Below are 14,560 nucleotides of genomic sequence, written 5' to 3' on the forward strand. Positions count from 1 at the left end.
GTGTGTGTGTGTGTGTGTGTGTGTGTGTGTGTGTGTGTGTGTGTGTGTGTGTGTGCATGGTATATTATTATAATATAATACTATTTTGCGAAATTTTGCTGATATGTACACAGGCGTGCATCCCATCCCACGCCGTTAGTAGATAGACTTGATTAAATGATTGCACTACACATTTTTGCATTATTGACTTATGTTTCGTTCTAATGGGTGGTTTTCTTTAACTTATATTATTGGATTGCCCATTGAAACGGACAATTTCATTTTCCAGTACAAAGGTTTTTATACTAAAGGAAGCAGCGCTCATATCACAGATACATAACTTACAAATCTTACAAATCTATTCTCCTTATTATTGGCGGTCGTCTAGTTAGCTCTTTCAACTTATTTGTTGATTTACTTTACATTTGCAGTCAGTCTCCGTTAAGCCTCCCTATTCCAATCTAAATTTTCTAAAGTTCGCTGCTCTAGTTCTAACAAATTCTCAATTCACCTCAGCTACGTTCCCACTAGTTTGTCAAGCGTTTTTCTTATCATATTTGAAGTGGTTCACGGATTATTTTCGCCTTTTCTCGCTTACCTGGTCTTCTAAGCGACTGAACGTAGTTATTTGCATGTCGTTCGTAGGATCGATAATTTGGCATTGCTTTTCTAACGTTTCTTCTTTATTTGCTCTTAAATTTGTCGTTGTTTGTTTTCCTATGCTTTTCACAAAAAAAAAATTAAAAAAAAAAACACAAAACGGATTAAATTGGACCGTTTCAACGATCACGCCCTATATAATAGCTTATTTTGAAAGAGTCGTTATATAAAGGCTAGTAATAAAGTTCGATTCGGTTGCAGTCGAATCTCGTCGAATATCCACCTACCACCATTAAAATCCTTGGCATCTCATGCTTTTAGTTATTGTCACAAAGAATTGAATGAGATAATGTTTATCCTTCGCCTTTTACTTCACCAAAAAGCCTCTATAATAATAAAGCAATAATTTTTAATACTTTACGACGAAACTAGATGAACAATGATAAGATCTGCTACGCGTATCCACGATTTGGATCTCTGCCCATATAAGGGCTTATTGTGAAAAATATGCCTTTACATGGCAACGAAGTGCAGTATTTGATGTGTTATTGCAAAACAACTATGTTAGACGGTATGGTGTAGAGTATTTAATAGCGTCCTTGCTCGACTGTAATGATTTTACTTGCTTTTCTTCTTGACGTATAGAACTGAATTGAATTTCCGGTTTGAATTCAATATGTAAGAAGCCTCAGGACTTGTAAGGATAATTATGCTTTGTGTTGTTTGCTTTTCCTTTCTTATTTGTCCATTTGATTTTATTTATCCACGGCCTTGGTGATGGCATCAAATAATGGTGCATTAACATTGAACGAAACCGCATCGATATCGCATTAACTTGGTGGCACGAAAGGAAAAAAAAAGAAAGAAAAAAAAAAAATGAATCGGGATAAGAGTTTATATTTATATTATTCAACATCGTATATAATCGTATAATAAATACATTGCCAACGCGCTTCACTTGTATAAATATATATATAAAAGAAAAACCTCATTTATTAGGCCGTATTATGGGTGTGTGTGTGTTTTTTAGTAGGTAAAGTTTAGCTTTAGGCTTAGTTCTGGTCTTAAGCTAACGTGGTGCGGTATGGTGTCACGTTCTTCACGTATCATCTAGATAAAGATTTGAAATTTAACATCTGAATAGGGAATCAACCGAAAGAGGGTCTTAAATTGAATGAAAGAATGAAGATATATGTCGGGGTGTTGCAAGCCGAAGCATGGCATAGTTAGTTAGTTAGTTATATTTGAATCTTTAATGATAGAGAAAACGTGACCTAATGTTCCATATGAGGTATTAAGTAAACACTTATGAAAAGTATTTTTTATTTTTTTTTAATGTAAATGAAACGAAGACATGTGCTTTCAACTAAATATTACAAAATGTTTATAATTTTGAATAAGACGTTGAAAGAAATGCAAAATATCAAACATGACAAGAGCCTTGAATGGGTTATTGATCCTTTAAGACTGTTTTGACTGTTTTGAAAAGCTAACGCATAAGTGACAAATTTGTTAGAAAATATTTTAATTGAATTGTTTTATGCCGCCATAAGCTGCAAGCATCTAAACATCTGTATAAATGCATGCTGAGATTAGATAATAGTGGAATGTCTTTAAGTGATTCTATTTTTTTTTTTCTTTTTTTCTTTTTTTCTATTTAAAATAATTGTTAGTAAATTTTTTTCATGATCATCGTATATAAAAAAAAAGAAAAGAAGAAAAAAAACTTTTGTATAATACGTAAAATATTTAAAAGAGAAAGGGTAGAAATTCTCGATGACCACAAATCGACCGATTTATCCTCTTGTTTGTTTGTTGGAAATGTCGTTACGATTTCAGTGCTTGGCTTGTTGAAGCAAAAGTATTCTGTGATTTTTCCTTTTCCCTCTCATCAAATTCAGTTCGAATAAATCGATCAATAAAAAAATCCATAATTTGCTTTCATTATTCTTACAGCCAGGAAAGGAGGCTGGGTGGGGTTACATTTATTTGGTTTGCAACGTTTGCAACAACCAGCACAAAGCCGCGTATATATTTTCTTCATCAAAGTATCAAATTCTGGATCGATTCAAGCATCCTCCTCCCCCCCTCCCCCCTCCCCACTCTTCCCAACCACCTCTTTTTGTAATGTATGTAATAAAATAAATAAAAACAAAACAGCCATGCCCATTTTATATTACAAAGTATGAAAATTTAATTTTTTTTTTTTTTAAGCCTTTCTAAGCCTTTCCTCATGAGTTTTACAAGGTTAAGGGGGTTTACATTAAATTTGTTTGGAGAATAGGACATATCGACCTAAGGTTTGCCCACGAATTTAAAGAAGACAAATGCGGCTTCCACAGACCATTATGATAAAAAAAGAGGAGTAAGATCGATAGTCCGGCGTTGCGTTGTTGAATGTAAAAAATAAAGTGCATCTAGCTTTAATTATGTTATGCTTTCATATCAGGATCGATTATATTATCGCTACTGATAGCTTGCATTGTTACAGTACTTTTTTCCTTTTTGACTTTATACAAAAATTTAGGCTTGACAACTTAAACGCGACTTAAGTTGTACTGCTATAGGGGGCAAAAGCAGTAAACAATTGAGTTTTATTCCCGAACGCTATTGAGCCTTGTCATGTTACAGTATTAGAACCTCCATGCTGGCGTAAATAAAGCCTTACCCAGAGATGTAACCTTTGTAAATATAGGAAGCAAGTTTCTATGATGATTATTAATCTAGCTTTCTATAGAATGAAACAAATTATGTCGCTACGACCCAATCAGTTATACAGCATTGGCATCCTCATTAAGAAACTTAAGGCTTAATATTTAGTGTTAGCAATGATCCATTTCTTATTCCCGGCAACAATTCTGTTAAGTAATTTTTATAAAATATGTAATAAAAGTGACGTTCTGTTCTTTCGCTTACATTGCTCATTCGGGATCAATGCTGCTCTATATACGTTGCGATAGCTACACGATGGAATCGTTGCATACATATATACCGCATGTTACGTTTACGGTATTGTTATACATTGTTGTGTATATATATATATATATTTTTTTTTTTAAATTGAAATGTGTTTAGTAAAAAAGCACGTGTGTGGTGGGCATTAAAAGATTCGTTCTAAGTCAAACGTAATTTTTTGTTTTTGCTTTTATTTTCTTCTATCTTATCGTGCCGTTAGCACTTTTTCCATATATTTAACTTGATTAGCTATATAAATAAATGAAATAGTTGTGATTTTCATCGTTTTGGCACACATTTTTTCAGAATTTCGCTGTTTTGTCATATTTTTTTGTCATATTTTTTTTTGTTTTTGTCTTTTTAAACACACATTTCTATGCATGCATGCGTGTGTGCAGCTTGTTGTCAACACTGGCATTCAAAAATCATTTTGTTTGTGATTTGCTCTATAAAATCTATTTTAAATATTTTTCTATACTTTTGCTGAAATAAAAATTTGCATATTTTTATATCCACCATCAGAAAATGTGGGTGTAATAGTTTTCTTATTCCGTTTGTGAAGCCGCAGAAATGTATTTCTTCGAGTATCTTCAAAACTTCACATCTTTTTTGATCAACATTTTCTGATCAATATCCGTGTTTGATCCGTGTATGTAAAATGCTTGTATTAAAATCAGTCGTATCGCATTAGGGTGGGTGGGCGCCGTGCTCACAACACTATCACTTTACTCGATACACTGGATGTAATGTCGTTATTTGGGTACTTAATTTATTCTTCGATTTATTTGAAAGTGCGATTTTCAAGGACACATTCACGACTAAGTTTCAAGTTTAAAGGTTGTACGGTTAAAAGCATGACTACAACAGTGGAAAAAAAAGTAATTCTTCCTCAAAAACAAAAAAAAAGGCCGCAATTTTATTCAAGTTTTCTAAAGTAAGTAGGTGGACATCGAATTAAAATTCAATAGAGAGATTCTTATAGAGACTCCGCTCTCAAGTGCTCTGCAATATCTTGCCGAGTATAGGTAACAAAAAGCGACAAGTACTTTATATAAAGCAAATGAAAGGAGCAGTCATTAATTACGTAAACGAAAGTCGCGCTCCTGTCGTTCTCATTCGATAAAATTAAAACTTTCCTTTGCACGTTTCTTTTCTTTTTTTTATATATAAAGAAAGGTATTACCCGGAAAAACGAGTACCAGAGATACGTAAGGAAATGCCTACCTTCGGGGATTTAATTTTTCGCGGATTGCTAGTGTTATGATACATTTTCATGAAATTTTCTTAACAAATTACCTTCGATATTGACCAAAGGCATTGTTTTTTTTTTTTTTTTTTTTTTCTGCAAACTTTTTTACAATCATTTGAAGATTGTGTGAAATATTTGATGTACACGTATCGCGTGCATAAGGTTTGTTGCGTGTGCGGTGTAGTACATTAACATTGAATTTTAAAGGCAATAAAAATTACGAAAATAAGTTTGCTTTTTTGTAACTGTGTAACTATCACTAGACTGTAGATAATATAGGACCAACAGATGGGACGATGATAGACTGCAACTAGCGGTTTCGTTGCCAAAAATTGAAAAATGCGTGTGCCCGAGCGGACTGAAGAAAATCTATTAAGTTTATAATAATTTTTGATTCAATTCAATCGAGGACATTATGGTTGGCTAAGTTTTTGTGTATCATAAAATTCTTGCCATTTTGTCATATATTGACGTCAATTTCGAAACCCTTTCATTCTCTACTACTAATGGCATTTCATTTGCGAAATATCGATTTGCAATATATAATGAAAAGCGCAAAAAAAAGAAAAAAAAAAATGTCAGAATCACTTATTGTATATTAATGTAAAGGTTTTAATTAATATTCTGCACGTAAGATGAGGTTAGGTATGGTATTAAATAATAAACGCAAGTCTTATGATGAGAAATAATGACCCGCATGCACAATATTCAAGGCTTTTTACTGTGAATAAGTGGAAAAATTAAAAAAAATTTCTTCAACTTGTTAACATTTTCTTCGCTCATGAAGAAATCTTTCTTATAAAGAACATATCCGATAATATTTCCGTAAGTTGTTGTATACGAAAATTTTATTGAAGTCGCAGACAGTCTACTGCAAATGGAACAAAGAGTGAGTGATAGAATAGGATTATGTTGAAAATGATTTGTAATCGTTCAGATGGTTGTTATTCTCTGCAACTTTTCAAGCAGTAGTTGAATCGATGGTGGTCATCAGTTGTTAACTGTGCATACTGTGTTTCATAAACTACTTCCAATCTTAAATAAAGTACTGACGAATATAGATGATAGCTCTTAACTTGAACCTAACATCATTTACTGACATGTTTTGCTATTGAAAAGTTGCCGAACAATTTGAAAGCAATAAGTAAAATTTCCTCTTCTGGGATATCGTATTTATTTTAAAATATTATTCACTAATCTTCAGCGCATCTAAATGATTATCAAAGGCATTTTTTTGTTTTTTTTGAGAATTTGAAATGTGATTATTTAATTTAGATATTGGTTCATGGGATTTTTATTAACAAAAGACTTTCTTACAAATACGATTTTTGAACATCACTACCCTCTCCCTATCAATCAATACATATTCCAGCTGATGGAACGCTCTATAGCTTGTGGAAGTAAATTAAGTATTTCACATGACCTGAGTCCGATATTCTAATGTCCTAATGTCGGTGTTTCTTGATATTATACAATCATTGAACACGTCTCGCAATAAATTGATTATGCCACGAGAAGCAACTCATCACTCAATAAGTCCCTGGTTCGTTTTTTTGGCAATTTCATAAATAATATCTACTATTGACTCCTCGTCGTTTTTCAAGATACTCGATGAATGTTACACCATGCGCTGGGCAAAGTACGGACGCTATAATCTCCCCAGCCGCCTTTGGCCTTTTTGATCGTTTTGGACGGTTTTCGTCGGTTGCTGTTCACTTGGTTAATTGCCGCTTTGCATCTAGAGTATAGTGATGCATCTAGATTTCATCTATTAGCACATAGGGCATGAAAGAATTCCTTTTATTTTGCCGAACGGTTCCCATAAGTTGTTGTTTTTGGTCAAAAGTGAGCAAAACATTGCATTCAGTTCGAATAGATCTTTCTCTTGGATGATTATTCTACCAGAATGGTGAGTGATGTCTTTACAGTATCAGCAATATGATATTTTATGTCTTATGGAATAACTGTTGCATCCGGATGGCCATAGCTGTCCGCATCATCCATATATCATATAAGTTTGCCTACACACCAGAATTCACCGCAAATTTCTTTTTCTGGCAGTCAAGAGTCGCCCAGAACATCTCTCAAGCCAATGCTGATTGTTAACGGTTTTTTTTTTCTCACATAAAAACAACATTTAATCAATAAACAAAATTGAAAGGTTTGCCTTGTTTCGAAAATGACAATAGTGACGTTGCTAAAATCACGGTAACTTGTAATTTATTTGGCATAATGTAATGAAATTTTGACGTATATCGTTTGAAGGATGGAGCTACCCGGAGATCGTGTGAGTCTGTCAACAGTATCGCCATATATGCGCCAGAGGTGCGGTGTCTTCTCGTTGAAACTACAGGTTTCGTCCAAAACGAAATCACTTAAGGCTGTGAAAGAAAAAACCCGTAATTCGGTTTTTGCGTTGCGATTCTCGTCTCCAAAAAAATGAAAAATCCAATTAAATTTTGCGGATGTAAAAGCATTTCAAAAACAGCATTGAAGTTTTCCTTACCTTACATACTGCAGCTGTCATTTTTTGTAATAATGATTTCGCAAAATAGTACCAACTAACAATACCAAATAAAAAATTGTTGTGAAGTTTTAAAAAATTATAACAAAAGAAAAAAAGAGAGTACGTATAATTAATGATAAATAAAACTTGGTCTTGTAACGCGATAATGCTGAGGATCCCGTAAATTTCATACTTTTAATAGTATTATAAATTTATTCATTCAATTATTTCCATGTCAGTATGCGTACATTATTGCTTCAACAACGTAAAATTGGCACAAGTTTAATAATCAGGTAATCAATTCATAAACGAGTCTACAGTAGCTAAAGAGATTTTACGCTTACTTTAGATGATATCGTGTTAGTATTGGCCGTAAATAATTATTATTCTTGAAACCATTCCAAAGCACCCACTGGTACATTCAAAACAATTAACAACATTGTAGTAAGCCATGGTCCACCATTAAATACACAACACCATCCTACAGTTATTCATTTAACGTCTTTTCAAAATAAGAAGTTATATGGAAACTGGTCGTAAAAGTAGTCCCATCTGAACCGTTGTCCATAAAGTTCGTTCTTGGGCCAAAGCGCCTTAATGTGTCTAATTTCGTTAAAATATCGCGAAAATTTGCGGCCTTTATGTTGAACACGAGCAAAAGAGAAGGACGGACGGACGGACGGACAAACAAGATATAATGAAAAGTGTTCAAAAGTTTTGCAAATATCTGCACAAGCTTGATGCACGTTTGTAACACAAGCCGTGCAGAGTGTAATTATTATTATAAATAAGAGCAAAGAGATTTTTAAATGATTATTGTTTGTTGTAGGGTCTATCCCAACGAAAGAATAGCAGCATTTTCAGCATTTTTGTTTATTTTATTCGTCACATATACATCGTTACGCCAAAATTAAAGAATGTTAATTTTTTTTATTTTTAAATAATAACGTAACCATTTTGGTTTCATTAAAATCGCCTGCCGGTTTTGTTAGCTTAGTAACGTACAAATCTCATTGGATTATGTTGCCAAATATTTAGAGATATAACAAAATCGCACGTACAAATTGATATAATGTCGTAGGCAATGACAGTGGATTACATCTAAAACGTAACCCGTAGCTATGAGCTTTACAACAAATACATATATAGATTTGTCTATATTCACCGATTGGTATTAAAAAGGCACAACAGCTCTATTATATACCGGATTCATTGTTTAGTAATCCTTGTAGTAGCATTTTAAAGTTTATTGTATCTGATCCTAATTAACTAAACGCGACTGTATACATCATATTATACGTATGCAACGCAACGCAGTTTATGCATATTTTGTTATAAACAAACAATACCTTTATATCATAACAAAATTTAATGGCAAACAGTTTAAGACATGTAGCAATTTTAAATAATATGACTGACTGACTGACTGACTGACTGACTGACTAAAACGAATAAATGAAACGACATTCAAATCTTAAATATTTTAATGCAACAATAAGCATGATGCGCACATATTGTATAACATTTGCGCTACAAACATCGCATAAATAAAATACGCATAAAAAAAGGCGCATCTTAAATATCCGTTATTTTCAGCAATCAAATAACAGATTAAAAAAGCATTATATGCACCATTTGCCTGCAAATGAACACTTTTTGTATATTTACTTGATTTCTCTCTCCCATCTTTTTAGTTTCTTTCTATTTTAAAAGTCCCGGTAAAAAGAATGAATAGGTGTAAATGCTTGCATGCGTAAATCGGCTAAGAAATGAGCAAATTTACACATCTTTATGCTTCACGTTGATAAATAAACAGAAGAAGGTTCTGTAACTTTCTCCTTGCTTGCTGGTTAGCGGCTTTTTTATTATGGTTGTCGCATCCGCATGAATCAGTAGCCGAGTGTCTAACAATCGCGCACTCATATCCAGTCAGTATTCATGCATTTAAATCTCAATGCTGCAGACCATACTGCACTGATGACATACTGACATTTTGCTTTTTCAATAGTTTTTGACGCTGATATCAATTTGTCAATACTTATGGATACATGTGCGATTGGATAATGTCAAATTTGATACTGGATGAAGAGAAGGAATTGAATGACGAAATATAGAGAATATATTACGTAGTTCGGAAATTTCTTGCGGTTAAAATAAGTTTTTTCAGGTAGCTAGACAGATAATTAGGATAAAAGATATGTACAGTAATGTGGCGTAAGCTTATGTTTATTGCGTCAAAAGCTTTAAAAGTGTTCAATTGTGTTTTAGCAGCGAGATGCAAGTAAGACGTGATAGAGGACCAAAGTGAGGATTAACTTTTTATTTCAAAAAAGCTAAAAGAACTGCAAAATCATATAGAAAGCTATGTACTCTGTATGATACTAATGCTGTAGCAGAAAGCATTTGCCGAAATTGGTTTGCGCTATTTTTATTCTGGAAATTTTCGGGAAATGCAAGCTTTACCACGTTCTTCTAGATCAAACAAATTCTGATTGAAACTGATCGATGCGTAAAGCTTCGTGAGATTGCAGAGGAACTTAATTTATGCAAAAATACAATTTTATTCCTGAAATAAAAGAAAATTTATTTATTTATTTCACAGTTAAAAAAGCCATAATTCCAAATTTCCAATCAGCTAAAATACATATATATATATATATGTATATGTATAGATTAGAAGAACAGAAGAATTGTTACGGCCAAAGTTCCTCGGAATTTTATGCTTATCAAATGTCGATGTGTATTATTTTCAAATGTATGTTACAAATCAAATCGAACATTTAATATGCCTTCATTCCCCGACGATTGGTGTTATAGTCTATTTAAAAGTTGCCGCACGTTTTCAATACTATGGCCAAAAATCTAAATAAAAAAAACGATCTTCGCCCTTGAGCAAGTCTTGGATACTCACCGTCTAAAGTAAATACATGCATATCGTTCAATTTTCTGTTAATTGTTAACCTGTTAGCAGAACATTTGCTTGTGACTATTCTGACATCGAATATTTACATGACTCTTCTAAAAAAAAACAAAAAAAAAAAAAATCATTTCAAATCGCTTTCTATAGTTTGTTAAGCTTTAGGCGACAATATTCCAACAGTTTTTTTTTTTTTTTCAATTTTGTGCACAAAGTTCTTGTAGTTAGCTATTATATAAGAAAGCTTCAGAACAATTCAGAGAAATTTGCAAAAATTTAGTTTCCGAAATTGAATGGAAATTATGTGATGAAAAAGCAAGGCCGGTAGACAGGAACTAAATTGGTTCGGAACTTCAGAACGGACAAATCGGATATCGTTGTAAACGTAATGATAAAATTACTTTATTCAATACTTGCACCGCGTTCACGTGCGCAGAATATAAGAAAAATCTATATTCGCATAAAAACCTAGACTTAATATTCCCTTGAAAATGAAGTCCAAGATATTTTATTCCATATCGTTGAATAAGTAGTGCAATACAATTGTGCTGCACTGTTCTGTATGCACATATATATATATATATATATAAATTTGTACATACATTTATATTTGTTTGTATGATGTATATGTATGTATTTCGAAAAGTTTTACTATCGACGATTGTCGCACGATCAAAAGTTTACCGCTCTATTTTCAATATAGAAAAAAGTACAATTGTGTTGTGATAGATGTTTGCGACATAAGATAACAATGCCTGTTTTTATACCCATCACCGAAGGATAAGGGGTATATTCATTTTGTCGGAGTGTTTGCCACGCCAAGAAGCAAGTATAAAGTGTAAATATTTTCGATCAGCATCAAATTCTGAATCGATTTAAGCATCTGCGTCTAGCTGTCTTTCCGTCAAAATAATACAAAAAAAAAAAGTGAAACGTATCGAAATCATATTTGGGAGAAACATTAGAAGCTCTGGCACGCAGGTTGCTCTTGAAAGTGGATCAAATCGATCGAAGGACACGCCTATAGTACTACATAAAACGAGAACATCTTTGTTTTTCTAAAGGAAGATGAGAAATGCATTTTTGCTCATTACTCATAGACTACAGCAGACAAATCTGCAACGACTTAAATGTTTATGCCATGAACGATGTTGTAATACCATGCCTACTCAATATTATAGTGTATCAAAAATTTAATTTTTTCTCAATATCTTTATAGGGTGCAGAAGCAAGCTTCAAAAATCCTATAAAGTATATAAACTCTTTGCCAGTTTCAAATTCGGATTGCGCCGAAACATGTGCGCCTGCTCGCCTGTCCATCTGCCCGTCTGCGTTACTGTGCAGTATTTGTGGTAAACATTCTGCCTTAAATTTTCCCATGGACACGCCTACAACGTCCGCACGCCTATGTAACTGTAAAAATTGTGAACACATCTGTTTTTCGTGTTTCTTCCAGCTATCGGGCATGGAAACTCGACTTTTTCTAGAACGACGGTGACGGGTATAAAAGATTCGGTCACGACCGAACATGATTTTTCTACTTGGTTTTTTTTTAATTTTTTATTTTTTATTTTTGTTTCTTTTTTCTTTTTTTATTTGTCTGTTAAAAATCTCTATTTTCGATTTCTATTAATTAGTTATTTTTAGAAAATGAACATTGCAATGTGTTATTCTTTTATTATCAAGGCTAATTCATGCTGAGATTATGCATTTTTTATTTTTTTTATTTTTATGGTTTCATTATTAATGCAACACATTATCTATATTAATAGTTAGGACGCTGTACGGATTCCTTTTGCCCTGAGAGTAGGTTGTGTTTCATTGGTGTTTAGGCTTGAGAGATGAACAATAATTTATGTCGTTTTTAATATATCACTTAATTTAACGTTTTAGCTGATCCCATCAGCAGGTGAATGGATGACTGATGTTGCACTTAATAAGACGTTTGATGTTTCAACGACAACCAAATTAATATTTAGATGACTTGTTTTGTCTGTTTAAATTAATGATAAATATATTAATAATAAGCATTCTTTCTTTTATGAAAAGTGCTTTCAAAATTATTCTTTTAGATGTAATGAAATTTTCTGATAATGGCTTTGCAAAGATAACATGCTTTTGATGTAATCTATACTTAACGAGCTTAGATAATTGAAAAGCATTTGCCGTACGGTAAACAAAAGATGTCAACTATGAAATATACTCGAGAGTTGAGAACTGAAATTGCGAGGGGACACAAGCTATGTATTTAAAACATATATTCATTACATCTTCTATGAAGAAATGAATGGCCGAAATGTAAAATCACTTTTTGCGGGCAAAAGGCTAGTTATTTAGGTGCCACATCTTTTCATCTTTAAAGAAATAAATAAAATCTAAAAATTGTGGACACTCGTCAACCTAACTAAATAAGTTCTTATATTAAATACAAAAAATATATATAGATTTATCAAATCCTTCTAAAGACCAAATATATGCATCGGAAATCTTGTAAAATATATGGATTTTATTAGCGACATCAGATTGATTTAGGTACATTCATGCGTTCTCAAGTTTAGTTTATCGTATTTGAACTGAAAAATAGCTCCAGTTAAATGGGAAAATAGATAAAATCTCTCCTTCAAATGGGAAGAAGCTAAAGATTTCATGAAAGTCTGAATTGATTCTTTTCACTTTCTCAAGATGAACGGGATATCGCGTCAGATTGGCTTATGTATTATATGTGTGGAATTTGCGCAAAAACCTTATTGCTTCCGCTCCTTAGATAAATGGCGTGTAAAGTCAAAAAGTTTTGTCTGTAATCGAGTATAATTTTAAGCGGAATACGATGATGAAATTAGTGAAGCGTCGCTCTTTGGTAGCGAATAGAATAGATAAAGAACTGCTCTTTGGTCGAATAGAAGTAAAACAATGAATAGCGTATTTTCGTAGCCTTGTGAAAAAGAAAAGGAAACAATTGTCGTAAACGATGTGCTATCTTATATGCTATTATCGTGTACCTTATGTTTTATATTTACGATTATTGGTGGTTTTACTATCATTTTATTATTAATGTACGTTATTATTAAATTGTTTTTCAATCATTTGCGCCGTCGTCGCTTTTGCAATTTTAAAATTTTAAAATCGCGTTCTCTTTCGATTTTCATATGTTAGATCTGTTTCTAATAATTTGCTTTCAACACCTTCTCTCTGAGAGGCCGTATTTACGCAGTTTAGTTTGTTGCCAATAATTTCGATACAGTCGTTGATCTAAAGTGCACTAAAAGATATTTTAGCAAAAGCGTGTCAGAAGGGGTGCGAACAACTAATTCAATTTATTAAATTTAATTAAGCATTTGTTGTCGCTAAATCGATTTCAATTATCCCTATCTTTTGACACTTTTACATAATTCTATTTCCTTTTTAATGCACTCAAAAGTTTATGAATTTACCGCACATAACGTTAAGCAATGAATGGCAAATAAAATTGTAATTTTAAACGCGACATGTCTTAGGAACTTTTTATTTTCCTCTTTAAATAGAAAATAATTCGTTGAAAGAAAATATTTAAATGCTTAATCGTCTGGGTAACAGCTTGTCTTCTTGAAGAAAATCGGCACCGTGTGTGCATTTATGTGAGGCATATATATATATATATATACATACGTATTTTGTTTTTTTTTGCTTTTTTTTAACTATAGAGATATATAATTAGAATTTTTACGAAATGGGATCAGCCGAAGCCTTTGTCGATATCGGCCACGGAATGTACACTTTTGGATCGAAAAACTTTCTGAAACAGAATCTGACAAACACAAGCGTTTAAATCGGTTAACCGGGAATACATCTAACTTAAAAAATCGGTAGCGCGTATTTCTACTTATGCCAAAGGCAATGAGAAAAGTACGTCCGCAACCTTAGTAGTGTAATGAGCAAGAAATATATAAAAATGTTTTCGTATAGACATCAAAAACAGTATACCGATTACGGTCCATTATTAAATACTGTTAAGCATTTCGCTTAATACAGTTATTCTGCGTACGCAAAATAGGCCCGATTCGTGATTGGGTATCAAAATAAAAATTCACCAAAATATCCCAAAATGACTCATGGATTGAGCGCAAGCATAAAAGACGGACAGACAAGCTTAGATCATTATAATAAAGGACACAAATTTTATATACTCTTGTCCAATAAATGGTGCAGGATATAAAAAACATCAAGGTGCTACCACATGCGATTACTGCATTCATAAAGTCAATGATGCACAAAATGTTGAATTTGAATGGAATTCCAGACTGTTTAACAAAATAAGATTAATTATCGTTCCGACTCTTCAATTGATACCCGACTTTGTTGAATTTTATTTGATAAT

The 14,560-nt window shown here is 32.7% G+C and overlaps 1 protein-coding gene across 2 annotated transcripts in view; it reads left to right on the plus strand.

Moving 5' to 3' along the window:
• The window catches only part of LOC119631830, an 84,029-nt gene that overhangs the window by 51,998 nt on the left and 17,471 nt on the right, over window positions 1–14,560 (plus strand). The window lies entirely within an intron of this gene.

Source organism: Glossina fuscipes, unplaced genomic scaffold (genome assembly GCF_014805625.2).
Source record: "Glossina fuscipes isolate IAEA_lab_2018 unplaced genomic scaffold, Yale_Gfus_2 1, whole genome shotgun sequence".
In the NCBI taxonomy this organism is placed as follows: domain Eukaryota; kingdom Metazoa; phylum Arthropoda; class Insecta; order Diptera; family Glossinidae; genus Glossina; species Glossina fuscipes.